The sequence below is a fragment of the Lytechinus variegatus genome, chromosome 2 (genome assembly GCF_018143015.1).
Source record: "Lytechinus variegatus isolate NC3 chromosome 2, Lvar_3.0, whole genome shotgun sequence".
NCBI lineage: Eukaryota > Metazoa > Echinodermata > Echinoidea > Temnopleuroida > Toxopneustidae > Lytechinus > Lytechinus variegatus.
Window position 1 is genome coordinate 22,525,973 of NC_054741.1, and position 15,213 is coordinate 22,541,185.

Genomic DNA, 15,213 nt, shown 5'->3' on the forward strand with positions numbered 1-15,213 from the left:
ATAGTCCATCAAAGGGAAAGTTCACATGTGACATAACACATCCTAGTCGCATTGCCAATAGAGGATCTCCAAGCATTAGTGATTGCAATATTCAAATGCTCATAACTTTCTCATTATTTGTCCGATTTTGCTCAAACTTTCTTTGTTCTTATTCTTTGATTTTTCTGTTTCGACACAAGCCTACTTGTTCCAAGGGTTTCATTCCCATTTAAGCAACACTTTAAAATGTCATACCTTTCTTAAAAATTTTCACCCGATTTTGATGAAATTTTAAGCATTATGCTAGTATGATTTTTCTCTATTTATTCAAATTAACATTTTTCTGGTGTGGACTTGACCTTTAACAATGAGAGAGGGAGTAAAGTGAGGGACATGGATAGAGATTTGGGAAGGGGGACATAACAGTGAACATCCTAAATCTAAGTACACAGAAGTAAGGAGCTTATAAGGGAAAAGATGAGGAGGGGTACAGGTATCGTGCATGGTAAAAACATTTGACTCCGTTTTTCTATTGATAAACAAATTATAATTTTGTTTGTATCCCCTCCCCACAGATCTATGCAGTCCTCTGAGAAAAAAGGGTAACTTTGATTTTTCGTTTTTTATACTTGATTTAAAATATAGTTTCTTCCTACCTCTGCTATATAGATTACAAATCCAATATGCTATTCCCTTTTTGTTTCTTTCGGTATCTTCAAACCAGGGTTAGTTACGAGGTTAAACGAATACACATTCTCATGATCGATTGAAGAATATTTGTAATCTTTCATATCCTGCGAATACGTATTTATTTCATAATATCTACATGATTTACATTTTACATTTGTACTCTGGGGGTTTCTCGGGGGTCTCTATATACAGTCCATAAAGTCAGGGCGGATCCAGGATTTTTTCAATAGCGGGGGGGGGGGGGCTTTTCCCGAGGTAAAATTTGAGAAGCAAAGAAAAAAGAAAAAAAGGGTCTTCGCTATCGAAGGGGGGCACACTTCTGTTTTAACGGCATTTTTACATTACAAATTTTAATTGTGCCTCTCAAAAAGGGGGCGCGGGCTGGCTGTGCCCCCCCCCCCTGAATCCGCCAGTGCATATAAAGTCTTTACAAGCCATACCAAATTAACCTTACCCTTTATCTTCTTTGTCTGAGTCTATACTATACTTGCCCATATGCCCACCAACTCACTCCCATTTTCTTTGGCTCACAGTTATGTAATTAATTTCATGTTTTTTTTCAGTCCCATTCCCATCCATAAATGTGCAATGGAAATATTGATGATGATGGAGCCTCTTTCAACAACTGATCTGAACTATGCCATCTGTGTGATACCAAGACGAGATGATCGAGATCACTGATGCGAACAAAGGAAGAGCTAACTTTTTTTTACCAACAAATTAAAAATATAAAATAATATGATTATAGCTTATCCCCTTTATACAGAGAGGCATATGGGACCTATCTTTTTTCAAAATCAATTGGCAATAAGTTAAATTTGGTCGAAGGTAGAGGATGCCATTTGGGTGCATGCATGGGAGATGTCTTAACCCGATATTGATTGGTAACGGTATAGTAATTACACTTCCCTCTCCCCCATCAAGATCACGGAGAACAAAAAAAAATAAAAAAATAATCATCACCTGTCATGATTAGTGGATGGTATACTTCAAAATGTTCTACCTTTTTCAGGGGCGGATCCAGGATTTTCCAAAAGAGGGGGCATTTTTTAATAGAACAAGAAATTAACGAGCCCCCCCCCCGAAAAAAAAGTTTTTACTCCCAATTAATGGTGATTTATGTCCGGAAAAATTGACAAGCAAATATAAAATAAGGGAGTCCTCAGTTGCGTATATAAACGACATATCTCCCTGACAAATATGGCTCTGACAGGGGGCACGGGTCGGAATGTGCCCCTACCCGGATCCGCCACTGACCTTATAAATATTTTGAGATATCATGATTTGGTGAAATCTACAGTAGTTCGTATAGACTTCTCAAGCAATTTTTCAATAAACAAAATAGGGAAAATATAAAATAGAGTGTACGAGTGTTAGGCCCATTGAATTAACGGCCACTAATCATTTAGATGAGAAAAAATGAATCATCATTCTTTGTGTGATGAATGAGGACCTTTAATAGTGCTTATCAACTTTTTACTTAATTTTGCCAATTTTGATTGGACATACATTAAAAGTAAGGCCTCCACGAAATAAGAGATGATATAGGCCTTATATTTTGTTTTAAAATATGAATTCCCCTCCCAAAATTATGACTGATCTTGAGGCTGACGTATTAAAGAAGTACTCCAGGCTGAACAAAATAAGATTTAAACAGATAAAGAAAAATAATCGGACAAGGAATAACAAAGGTAAGACAATATAAAGATTTGCATTATTTCGGTGAAACAGGCATGTCTTCATGAATATTCAATGAGCAAACTGATAATGCCATATCCCCACTTGTTCTTTTGTATTTATAAAATCAATCAAATTCTATCCTCCAAGAAAAAAAAATAAATGAATTGACAACTGATTTAATATGCATTGAAATTAAAATTAAAAATAAGGAGACATATCATACACAAATGTATGAAAATATGAAATAAATATGATTTCATGTAATAAAATAAGAAAATGAAAAGCGGGATCGTGACATAATCAGCCCACCTAATGAATATTCATGACGATTTTCATGTAACTGTTTTCACAAAACATTGTTCAACTTTGTTTTTTATTGTCGATTTTGATGAAATTTTCACTACTTTGCTTGAAAAATGTTATTTTATTTAATTACATATAACATTTTTTAGCCTGGAGTACACTAGTGGACAACATGTTTTAAAACGCTGGCGTAGACCTATACCATTCATGAACGTAAATTGAAGGCAGAACATAACGTGTATATTTTACAGGTCGTTATTCTTTTGTGTTTAATTTTTTTTGTTTGATCATTTTTGTATGAAATAAAATTTCCAATGAAAAATATTTCAACAAAGTGTGTAAAAGTGTCATCAATTTTGTTCATTGACATCAATGAACCACCGGCAGCACTATAGCTGGTTCGTACTTTTCAGATTTGTTTTCATTGGTAATTGTCCTGTCAAAGTTTAAGTCAGCATTTCTGTCAGGTGTAGCAAGACATTGTTTCATAATCAATGAATTGGGCCTTCAAATAAAAGGCACCTAGCTATAGGCGGGGTTTCGTCGACTTTTTGGTGAATATGAAGGCCTATTTTCATAAACGGAGATAATTCCCAGAACTGAGTTGTACTCTGCTTCATTTATTACTGCCATCTTCATCAGGAATGGGACCATGTAGGTATGCAATTAAAGAAATTCGATATAGAGAGAGGGAGAGAGCCTGAGAAAGAAAGAAAGAAGGAAGGAAGGAAGGCAGTGGCGTAGCTAGGATTTTTCTCCCGGGGGGCACTGGGGGTCCTTGCTTTTTCAGGGGGGGCACCGGCCATTTTTCCGGTGTGTGTGTATGTGCCCACAAGGGCGGATCCGACTTTCGCCAATAGGGGACGGGGCCCGAAATTATATCTTCACCTATATCAGTCACTTGTTAGTTTTATTCTTATAAAACAACATAAAAATAAAATAATCTCATAAGCCTTATAGAAAGTGCGAGCGCGAAGCGCGAGCGATTTTTTTTTTTTTTTACTTTAATGTATTTTTTCCTGAAATTTAATTTTCTGGGCAATGTTATGTGTGATCCTGAACAAGATTCGTATGTACCCCCAAGCGCGAACAGAAATGTTTATCAACTGTTCTAGCATTATCGAAAAGGGACCTGTTAAGGACTGCTTACAGTTACCCACGAAGACGATATATATATCAATAATGCGGTCATTCTAAGAACTTTTTGTATTAATCAATGTTTTAGGTATGTAACTATTGATTTGATTTGATTTGAATTTATTTTTCCACTTTCGTTTACAATAACAAATCAAATATGACAATACATATCAATCAAGAAATAGTTACACAAAATCGAAAAATTAACAATAATTTGTCAAAAAAAGATAACAAAAGTGGGGGAACCTAAATTAAAAGCAAAGCTTGTATTGCTTAGGACCCAGTGAAATAACATTTTTTATTTATACAACATTAACAAAAAAATAAAAACAAATTTGTTGGTTGAAAAATACTTGATTTTGTAAGAAAAGAGAAAAAAAAATAAATAATGATAACGGTGACAATATTTATAATAGCAATTATTATGCTATAGTAACTATAATCCTGCGAAGACGGACATGTAAAATAGAATATAGGACAGACAAAATTACAAAACACAAACATATAACAAGAACAAAAAATTATAGCACAAAAATTAAACGAAAATTAAATATTTCATACCCTGAAGAATTACTGTCGAAACAAAATTGTCATAGCATCAGATAAAACATTTTAAAATTTAAATATTTAAATAAGGTAACACTGCGCGTATGGAATAAATAATAAAAGAAAGCAAGAGTGATAATGCAAAATCATTCAGATGATCAGGGGTCCGTTGCAGAAAGAGTTGCAATCAATCGCAACTCTAAAAATCATGCGCAACTTGATTTTCAACCAATCAACAGCGCGCATTTGGGACTTGCGTTTGATTTTTTGACTTGCGTTTAAACGCAACTCTTTCTGCAACGGGCCCCAGGACAGATAATGTATGGGTGCGCGCGTAGCAGGAACAATAACTTAATCTTTGTATTTTAAGAGTAACGATAATTTCAATCCTTTTTTAAATACATGTAAAGAAGGAGAATTTTTTAAGTAATCAGAAAAGGAATTCCAGAGGTTTGGACCTTCATATATAAACGTATTTTTAGCGAAGAGAGTTCTAAGCAAAGGCAAATGAAACTCTTCTGATCGTCTCGTTGGGTAATAATGAATTGCGCGATTTCTTAAAAACATATTCTCGAAAGAATTTGGCAACAAATCGTTAGTATACTTAAACATAAATTGACCTAATTGAAGCAGATATGAATCTTTTACTTTCAGAATACTACTATCATAGAAAAGTGGATCAGTATGAGCACGAAAATCTACTTGATTAATAATTCTAACCGCTCTTTTTTGCAACATTAAAAGTTTGTCTAAGATAGTTTGGTGAGCCATACCTGTTGTCATAAATATAAAAAAGTCTAAACCAATAATGCTATTAAATTGGTATCGACCGCCGAATTCTAAGTCTGATATTTTAGACCATTATGAAAACTTTTTGGAATATTCGGAAACTCTAGACTGCCATCTTATTATCATGGGTGATATCAATCTTGATATATTGAAAGAGTTTGACGATTGTACCACGAGACGATATAAGCAGATTAACAACGTATTCTCATTATCTTTTGTCAATACTACTGAATGTACCAGAGTTACAAGTCAATCTGCCTCTCTTATTGATCACATGTTAACTAACAATAGTTCCATGATTAAGTCCTCTGGTGTCATACATAATGGTGTTAGTGACCATTCGATGAGCTATCTCGTTTGGAAATCCCATCATACTCATTCTGGTGTCAAGTATTGTACGTACAGGAAATTGAAAGATGTTGATATCAATAAGTACAAGTCTGATTTAACTCAGCAAAACTGGATTGAGGTTGAGTCGGAAAATGATATCGATAAAGCTACTGATAAATTTGAAAAGCTATTCCTAGAAGTTGTAAATACACATATGCCTCTTAAGACAAAAAGGGTTCGAAAAATTCAATCACCATGGATGAATGAAAGTATATATCAAGCAATGAAGAAAAGAGACATGACCAAAACAAAGGCTATCAAAACCAAAAATGAGAATTTTTGGAAAGATTATCGTGTATTGAAGAATAAAGTAACATCTCTGATCAAAAAGGCTAAGAAAGATTATTATACAGAACAACTAACCAAAGATAAAAATTCTAATAATTCATGGAAAACACTATCTTCTTTATTACCCAAGAACATTTCTTCGTCTCCACCTCAATCCAGTCAAAGTCAATCCATGGCCAACCAATTTAATCAATATTTTGCAAATATAGGTAATTTGTTGAACCCGGCCTCTGCGACAGAAAATGACTTAGTACATGATGAAAACGTTACTGGTATGGCAGTTGAACATCCATTAAAACTTTGTACTGTTAGTCAAAATGATATACTGAAAGAAGTACTACAACTGAAAAATAAGAAATCCGTGGGTTTAGACGGAATACCCATTCATATCCTAAAAATGTCCATAAATGAAATTATACGTCCAGTTAGCTATCTTATGAATGAATCCATCGTTCAAGGTGTCTTTCCAAAGAAATGGAAAATTGCCAAAGTTATTCCGTTACACAAAAAAGGTGATCGATCAAATCCTAATAACTACAGACCGATTTCTATTCTTTGTTGTTTATCGAAGGTTCTTGAAAGATTAATCCATAAACAGCTCGTACAACATCTAAATTGTAACAACATTATCACTTTGGACCAATCAGGCTTCCGTCCTAAACATTCTAATTCAACTGCCCTAATCAAAGTCACGGATGAGTGGTTAATAGACCTTGATGACGGAAAGTATACTGGTGCGGTCTTCGTTGACCTCCAAAAAGCTTTTGATATGGTTAACATTCAATGTCTACTTGAAAAACTTAAAAGAGCTGGGATTAAAGAAACGAATTTGAACTGGTTTCATAGCTACCTTTCAGACAGGAAAATTGTAACATGTATTCATAACTGCAACTCTGAAGAATTACCAATCAGGCAAGGGGTTCCTCAAGGATCGATACTAGGTCCATTGCTTTTTATAATTTTTATTAATGATTTACCTACTGTTTTCAAGTCACGCAACATCCATCTCTATGCAGATGACACTGTGATTTACTTTTCTCATAAAGATCCCCACGTAGTTCAATCAACGTTAAATAGAGAGTTGCTCATTCTTGATAGATGGATGGACTTGAATAGACTTAAAATTAATTATGACAAAACAATGTGCATGCTTTTTGGAAATAGACATATGCTAAAAAAACACAATGAACTAGATTTAAGAATTGATGGTCATACCATCAAACAAGTATCTTCGCTGAAATACTTGGGTGTGTATATTGATTCAGAACTGAAATGGGATGTTCATGTTAACCACTTAAGTGAAAAGGTGGGTCGTATGATTTCGTTCCTCCGTAGATTAAGTAAATTTATCAATAGGAATAACTTGAAAATTATCTATCAGAGCGTTATACTACCCAACTTGGATTATGCTGATGTAATATGGCAATCTTCCTATGACAAATATACAGATCAGCTACAAAAGTTGCAAAATAGAGCTGGTAGAATTAATATTAATAATCGGTCACATGTTTCTACTGACTCAATTCATGAAATAATGGAATGGCAAACCCTGAAGTCTAGGCAAAACTTTCATATTCAAACAATGATGTTTAAGATCCTCCATGATTTGGCTCCCAAATATCTAACAAAATACATATTTTACACCTCAAGACCTTACCATTTTCGAAAAAATAATTTGTGCCTCCCCAAACCCAGAACTAATTATTGCAAACGCACATTTTTCTATAGGGGGACAAAGTTGTTTAACAGTATCCCAGATAGTATTCGTAATTGTATGACCTTAAACTCGTTTAGATCAGTGTTGTCACATTTGAGACTTTGATTTCTTTTTGGGGGGAGGGGGATGGGGCCCGGGGATGGGGTAGTAGTGTAGGAGTAAGCAAACTGATAGTGATTTTTCCCCCCTCTTCTCTCCTTTCTTTCTTTTTCTACCTTTTCTTTTCTCTCTTCCTTCATTTCCCTCTTTTGTCTTTTCTTTTCTGTTCTTTCTTTTTTACTTGGTCCCCATGGAAGACCAGCCGCACATATAATTGGTGCAGCTGAATATGGGTTATCCAACCGTCTCTTGTCTTAAGTTTGATCTTTTAACTTTCTTAACATGTTTCAATCAATCATTTATTTTTTATTTTAATCAATGCTTAGAATCATTTTGTATGTATATGTTACTCCTTGTATCTCTTGTATATATATTGTTATGTATTTTTTATGACGGAAATAAAACAAACAAACAAACAAGCGTTGCCCCAAGCAAGTAAGCCGTAATTCAAATACGGTAATGTTAGAGAAAAATATAATGTTAGTAAGGCAGAAGGTGGAAGTTGGATCTTTAGTCTATTTAGTATACCTATGTTGCGTGAAATCTTTTTAGAAATATTATCGATATGAATCTTCCATGAAAGCTTATTGTCAATTATTACACCAAGAAACTTAGAATATAATACCTTTTCTAAGGGAGTGTCATCAAAAACTATATCAGCTGGTAAGGCATCAATTGAATTACTAAAAAGGATATATTTGGTCTTTTCTAAATTTAGAGATAATCTATTTGCTCGAATCCACTGAGTAATGTTTTTTAGTTCAGTATTCACAATTTCAACAAGGGTGTTTGGATTTGAATGAGAGAAAAACAAGTTTGTATCGTCAGCAAATAATATAAAAGATGCCATATCTGATGATCTATAAAAATCGTTGATATAGATAATAAACAATAGAGGGCCTAGCAAACTCCCTTGAGGGACACCACAAGTAATATCCCGCAATTCAGAGGAACAGCCATTCAGAAAAATATATTGTTTTCTATTGGAAAGATAACTCCTGAACCACTCCAAAGCCTTCCCACGTATACCATAATGTGAAAGTTTATGAAGTAAAATGTTGTGGTTGATAGTGTCGAAGGCCTTGGAGAAGTCCAGGAGTATTCCAACCATATGAGAAGATGAATCGAGAGCATGGGCTACCTTTTCAACAAGTGATAATAACGCATGATTTGTACTATGTTTTGCTCTAAACCCATATTGATTATCACAAAAAATATCATGATCATTTAAAAAAGCAATTGTTCTTTTATATATCAATTTTTCTAAAACTTTTGAGAGGGATGACAATAAAGATATAGGGCGATAATTGTTCACATCTTGATTGTCGCCTTTTTTAAACAATGGAATGACCTTTGCTATCTTCATCGTATTTGGCACTATCCCATCTAAAAAAGACAAATTAAATATATGTACGAGTGGATCAACAATAAAAGGTATTATCCCCTTTAATATAACATTGTTGATACTATCAAAACCAGAACTCTTTTTGTTATTTAAATGAGAAACAATATCCATTACCTCATTCCTGTGAGTTGGAACAAAGAAAATAGAGCTTGAATTTGGAGGATTTAAAAAATCTCTAAAAGATTTATTTGATGTAGGTATTTTTTGTGCTAACTTCTCACCAATTAAGGAAAAATGTGTATTAAACAGGTTAGCAATTAGGTTGGGATTATCGATTACATCATTATCTCTTTTTATCTTAGTAATTTCATTTTTGTTTTTGGTTAAATTCATAGCTTGTTTGAGGACTTTCCAGGTATTCTGCATGTCGCGTTTATACAACTCTAAGCGACTTGTAAAATATTTCTTCTTTTCAAAACGCAAAATTCTGGTTAAAGCATTCTTATATGAAGTATATTTTTGTTTTGTTCTATCTGTAAATTCGGATTTGTATTTGTAGTACAATTTATTCTTTTTATTTATACACTTTAAAAGAGATTTCGATATCCAGGGAAGTCTAGGAGTAATTTTATAATTTGTTTGACATTTTTGAAGGGGAATACACGCATCTAGTTCTTTATTCAGAATATCTAAAAATATGTTGTACGAACTATTAACATTATCAGTGTTGTAGACATTTGACCAGTCTACGTGTTCTAAACTCGCTCCGAGTCTAGCTATGTTTTCAGGGGAAGCTTGACGTCTTAATTTGGGAGGCTGTCCACCACTACTTAAATTAGAAAGAGTAAACTGAGAGAAGATTGGGTAATGATCAGATATATCAGACAGTATGACATATGAATTGGGATGCGGAATAATGTTACTGAAGATATTATCAATCAATGTTGCCGATACATTAGTGACACGAGTTGGCTTAGTAACAAGAGGAAAGAATGCATTTGATAAAAATGTTTCTAAAAAATCATGACATGAACTTTCATTATTATATTTTAGTAAGTTGATATTGAAGTCGCCCATTATACAACAATCTTTATTATTCATTACTGGATTATGCAAAATATTCCTGAGGGATGACAGGAAGTCAGTGTTATTGCTATTTGGAGGGCGGTAAATTACACCAATTATCATATTTCTCCGGCCTGGCAATTGGATTTCAATAAAAAGGGATTCTAAGATATCATTCATTATAGTAACATCCTTGCAAATGTTGAAAGAATATTTTTTTGAAACGTATAGGCCAACACCGCCCCCAGACTTTTCTATCCGACTATTGAAAATAAAATCGTGTTCATATAAGGCAAAAGGTGGGTTAGGATTCGTGGACAACCAAGTCTCAGTGAGCCCAATTACAGAGGGAAGACATTGAGATGAATTATCTAAGAGCAATTGAAAATCATCAAAGTGTCTATTAATGCTTCTAATATTCAAATGAAATAAAGAAAATATATTTTTATCGTTATTATTGCACAAAATGTTTTTAAATTGCTCGTTAGAAATATACTCAGTTAAGGAATTGGCTATAGCATCGTCGTATTGATCATCTGGAAGAGAATTAAACGCTAAATGATTATGTAATGTATCCATTTAAACCATTGATAATACGAGCGTTTTGTGACGGGTAGAAAATACAACAAATATGATAAAGCACAGTATCCTGGAGAGGTGATTCAGAGTATAGACCTACTATTCCGGCGAGGGTATGAAAGAAAAAGGTAAGACAAAACAAAACATGTAAATGTGAACAGATACAAACGGAATACAAACACATAACATTTACAAAAACATATGAATTAAAAAAGATCTTCGCAGGATTGAAAAACACATGACTCAGGTATGAGAAATCGTAATACATCATTACAAAAAACACGAAATTTGAGCTCCCTGGTAGTAAACGAAGTTTAAGAAATAGATTTTCAATAAAGCAGATAGAAAAAAAAATGAGATTTTTGTAGATGTAAAGGAAACACATTATGAATTAATACTTAATGTAGGAAACAAAGGAAGGGGAGAGAGAGAGGAGATTGCAAGTGAAAGGGGAGAAACAAAATTGTATCTTCTTCAACGTCATAGTGAAACAAATATATGACAACTTTGCACTAACTACAATATATACACTATCAATATACTCATATCAACTGACTCTTACGAACATAAGAACAGAACAAGAACAAAGTTAATTTTTTATAACATGCAACAATTATTGGAAAAATGATCACGACAACTAAGAACTGTCGAAAAAAAAATCTAAGAATGATTTGATCTGTTAAAGATAGTTTTCTTCTATTTTTTTTTTTATTGAAAACGAGATTTGTTTATAAAAGAAATCAACAGAAAAAAAAAGGATAAGGATGGTTAAGATAATTTCAAACAGTAAAAAGTAAAACTGAGTGTCTTAAGAGAACGCAACCCGCTAAATTTATTAAACAATTACGCCATCCATAAAGGACGAATACATTTAATTTGTGCTACCTAGATGAAAATCTAATTAAGTATTCCGTAATGGCCAACAAATCTGCCATACAACAGATGCATTTAGCATGCCACGAAGAAATGAAAACAGATGGAAATAAATAAGCGAACAAATAAAAAAAATAAAAATACATAGATGCATATAGGGAGGTTCATATACAGCTTTCAGAGTATAGGAGTAAATACATCAATAATTATACTTCATTAAGTAGGCGTGACGATATAATGAATACTTGCCAACATTTATGAAGCTTGTCATTAGAGCTGTGATAGAACATGAATTATCAAAAGGTAAGGTAACGGTCATTGCCTTGGTAAATCAGTAAGGTATTCAATTTTGTCTCCCTGATCGTTTGCACCGGAGATGCCAACCATTCCGGAACACTCATGAGAATAAAAATAAAATACGACGAGCCGAAGAGCCAAACAAAATAGTTTTAATCGTAAGAAATCATGAAGTGCAGCCAGACTCCTTTGCCTAGCCATCAATTTAAGAAGAACCGTACCTACATGAGAATAAATTGTATTAAGTGTTCCACATGCCTAGCGAATCTGTGTATATGAGCATGCCATAATAAAGGGATATTCACAAACGTAACAGACACCTACAAAGAATTAAACTAATCAAAATAAACAAATGCACAACAAAACGCATACCACTTACGAAGTCATTCTGTGCAACGAGAATGAATGTTACGTAATAGCACGTGTGGGAAGAGAAAAACAAAAACGAAAGAATAATTCAGTACGACCTCATCATTAGACCTTGAACAGGCCAAAAGGATGAATTAACAAAAGGTCATTGCTTGAGTATTTGTATTCAGCTTGAGTATTTTCACTGCGAGCAGTGAAAAGCTGATCAAAAGGTTTGCACATGCAAACAATGACAAGATCAATTCCTTCACCCGTCATCAATTCAGGAAGAGCGTAATAGAACATTTTGGATCTAAAATAAAGTATGCCGCAAAGGTCGGCAAATCTTTATTATAATTTCATTTTGCGAAAAGAGTTCAACCGAGGAACCTTGTTTGCATGAACTGAAAATAAGCAAACAACGAAATTAATCGAAATAAGAACAATTTTTTGGTTGTCCAATGAGTGGAATTTTTAGTCGGAAAAAAGGTTTTTATTTGAGAATGATTTGCAATTTTTGGTCGGAAAAAAATTAATTTCGTAAAATATTTATTATTTTGAAACCTTTTTTTTTTTGGGGGTGGGGGGGTGGCAGAAATAACTGTCAAAAACCTTCCAAAGTAGTTTTTTAAAGCTATAAATCATAGTTCCATTTTCAGAGGGTCGGTCGGTTGAGGACAACAACCAAAAAATAATCTTATTTTTGCCTAAATACGGGGAAAGCAAAACCTTTTCAAGATATCTAGGATACATGCATTAACAATGGCATTAACACGACGTATTTGAACACATGGAAACAAATGAAACAAAATAAATAAAAAAAATGAAAACAAATGACCATGCATTGAATGTCAATTGGAATGATCAACAAATATTAACACAACTCATAGTTGAAAAAAAAAACATATAAACTGCATCATTGAATACTTAAATCATGACAATTTGTGATCCCATGTATAGAATATAAAGTAAAATTGAACTGCAAATGGAAACATTGGTAGAATTACATGTTGGCAATTCATCGAATTTCAAATAGAGTAATTCAGAAATCCTGAAAAAGTTAATATATTATAATGACCTGAACATTTTTATATTGTTCTGTTCATGATTTCAACAGTTTTGACCAGTTCAATATAATAGTTCGGCATTTAAAACTGAGATTTCTTCGAAAATAAGTTGTGGAGAAATTATGTATGACAGACAGATTACTTGACTTCACAGGTCTTGTCAATGTTCAGATGCAGTGGTTGCCATGTTTGAAGGAAATCTCTTCGTTCTGTTTATGCGGATTCCTGTAGACAGATTTTCCTCGCTGTGGAGCTTGAATGCAGCTACAGCAAGATAGACGTCCGCGTTCCTCGAGGATCGTGGCCATTTGCAATTCCATGTAGATAGTGTGAATGTACAGCAAATGAAACATTGGTAGGCCTATATAAAAACATGACACTCAAACACTCTCAGATCGGTTGTCATTTCATCAAATTTGAAAAAGGTAATTTATAAATCCTGAGAAGTGAATACATTATAATGATCTGAAAATCCAGTGTTCTGTTTATGATTTCGATAACTTTGATCAGGTTGATGCGAGCGCGAGGCGCGAGAGGAAGAAAATTTAGATTTTAGACCTAAAAGCAGGACACTCTATTCATATTTTGTAAGTCATAAATATGATATAGTCAATTGGGTATCATTAATAATGCGATCGTGAAGCGTGAGCAGACAATTATTGATATTCTGATGTAAAACTGGATAATTTAAGTACATTTTAAATAAAGAACATGCACGCTATCGTGCATGTTAAATATTTAGACCTAAAATCTGGGCATTTTGAATACATTTGTTTAATGGAACATTATGGAATACACGTAGACAATATGAACTTGGCAAACCAAACAAAGTGACCAAGCAGCGTGAGCTTAAAATGCTGATATGTAGACCATAAAACGGACATTTTACAGAGCACTTTCATTTGTAAATTAAAAAAAATAAATAATGAATGCTCGATGTCCGAGCTAAAATATGTTTTGAATATTGACTTCAAAACTTGCTCCACATCAGCCTATTGAGCAAGATATGAATCCCATCGAACAGGCAATTACGGCGCGAAGCGCCAGCAAAAATTTTATATCGTAATGAAAAGATGAAAAGATGAACAGATTTTTTTTTTTGATTGCAAGTCTTCCCCTCACATTATTTCATTCAGTCGTCTTCCTCCTCTTATTTTCCTCTTCTGTCTTTCTTCTTCTTTTCCTTTTTCTTTCTCCTTTTTTTTCTTTTCTTTTTTTTTTTGCTCTGCCAATTTTTTCTGGGGGGCACCTGGGGGGGCACGTGCCCCCCCAGGCCCCCCCCGTAGCTACGCCACTGAAGGAAGGCCAAGGAAGGAAGAAAGAAAGAAAGAAAGAAAGAGAGAAAGAAAGAAAGAAAGAAAGAAAAAAAAAAGCAGCCTATAAATATAATCTGGGGATCTGCATGAGGATGCGAGATATAGGGAAATTGCAATACCAACCCGCCGGCCTTATATATCCTATCATCTTAGTCTCGGGGTAGTCTCCCTTCCACCAACTTGCCATATGACCCATACACATCCTCCCCTGTCCCAACGTCTCTGATACAGAATGTAAACTTTGCAATTTGGTCTTGTCATCAGGCATGGGTGTCGATCGGTATTCTTGGTTGGGGGGGATGATTGACACAAATGTTCTTGTGGATGGGGATATTTCAACATTACCCCCACTAAAATCACAAGTTAGGACATTTGGGAGTGGTTGATATGCATGGTGTTCTTGGAAATTCTTTCATTGTTGTAGTGTACTATACTTGTATTATTTTTTTTTGAAAATTCAATTTGTGTTACAAGTAAGCCTACCGTATTCTAAACTCATACCGAGAAAAAAAATGACGAAAATTGACTGGACCATGTACATAGTGATCTGTGTCATTGAGCATGATGTATACACAGGGGCGTCGATCCATTTTTCAGATGGGGGGGGGGGCAAAATTATGAATCAACGTTCCAAAGGCGCTCGATCACAAAAAACGAACAAACTCACCCACACACACATAGGCCTATATATATATATATATAACT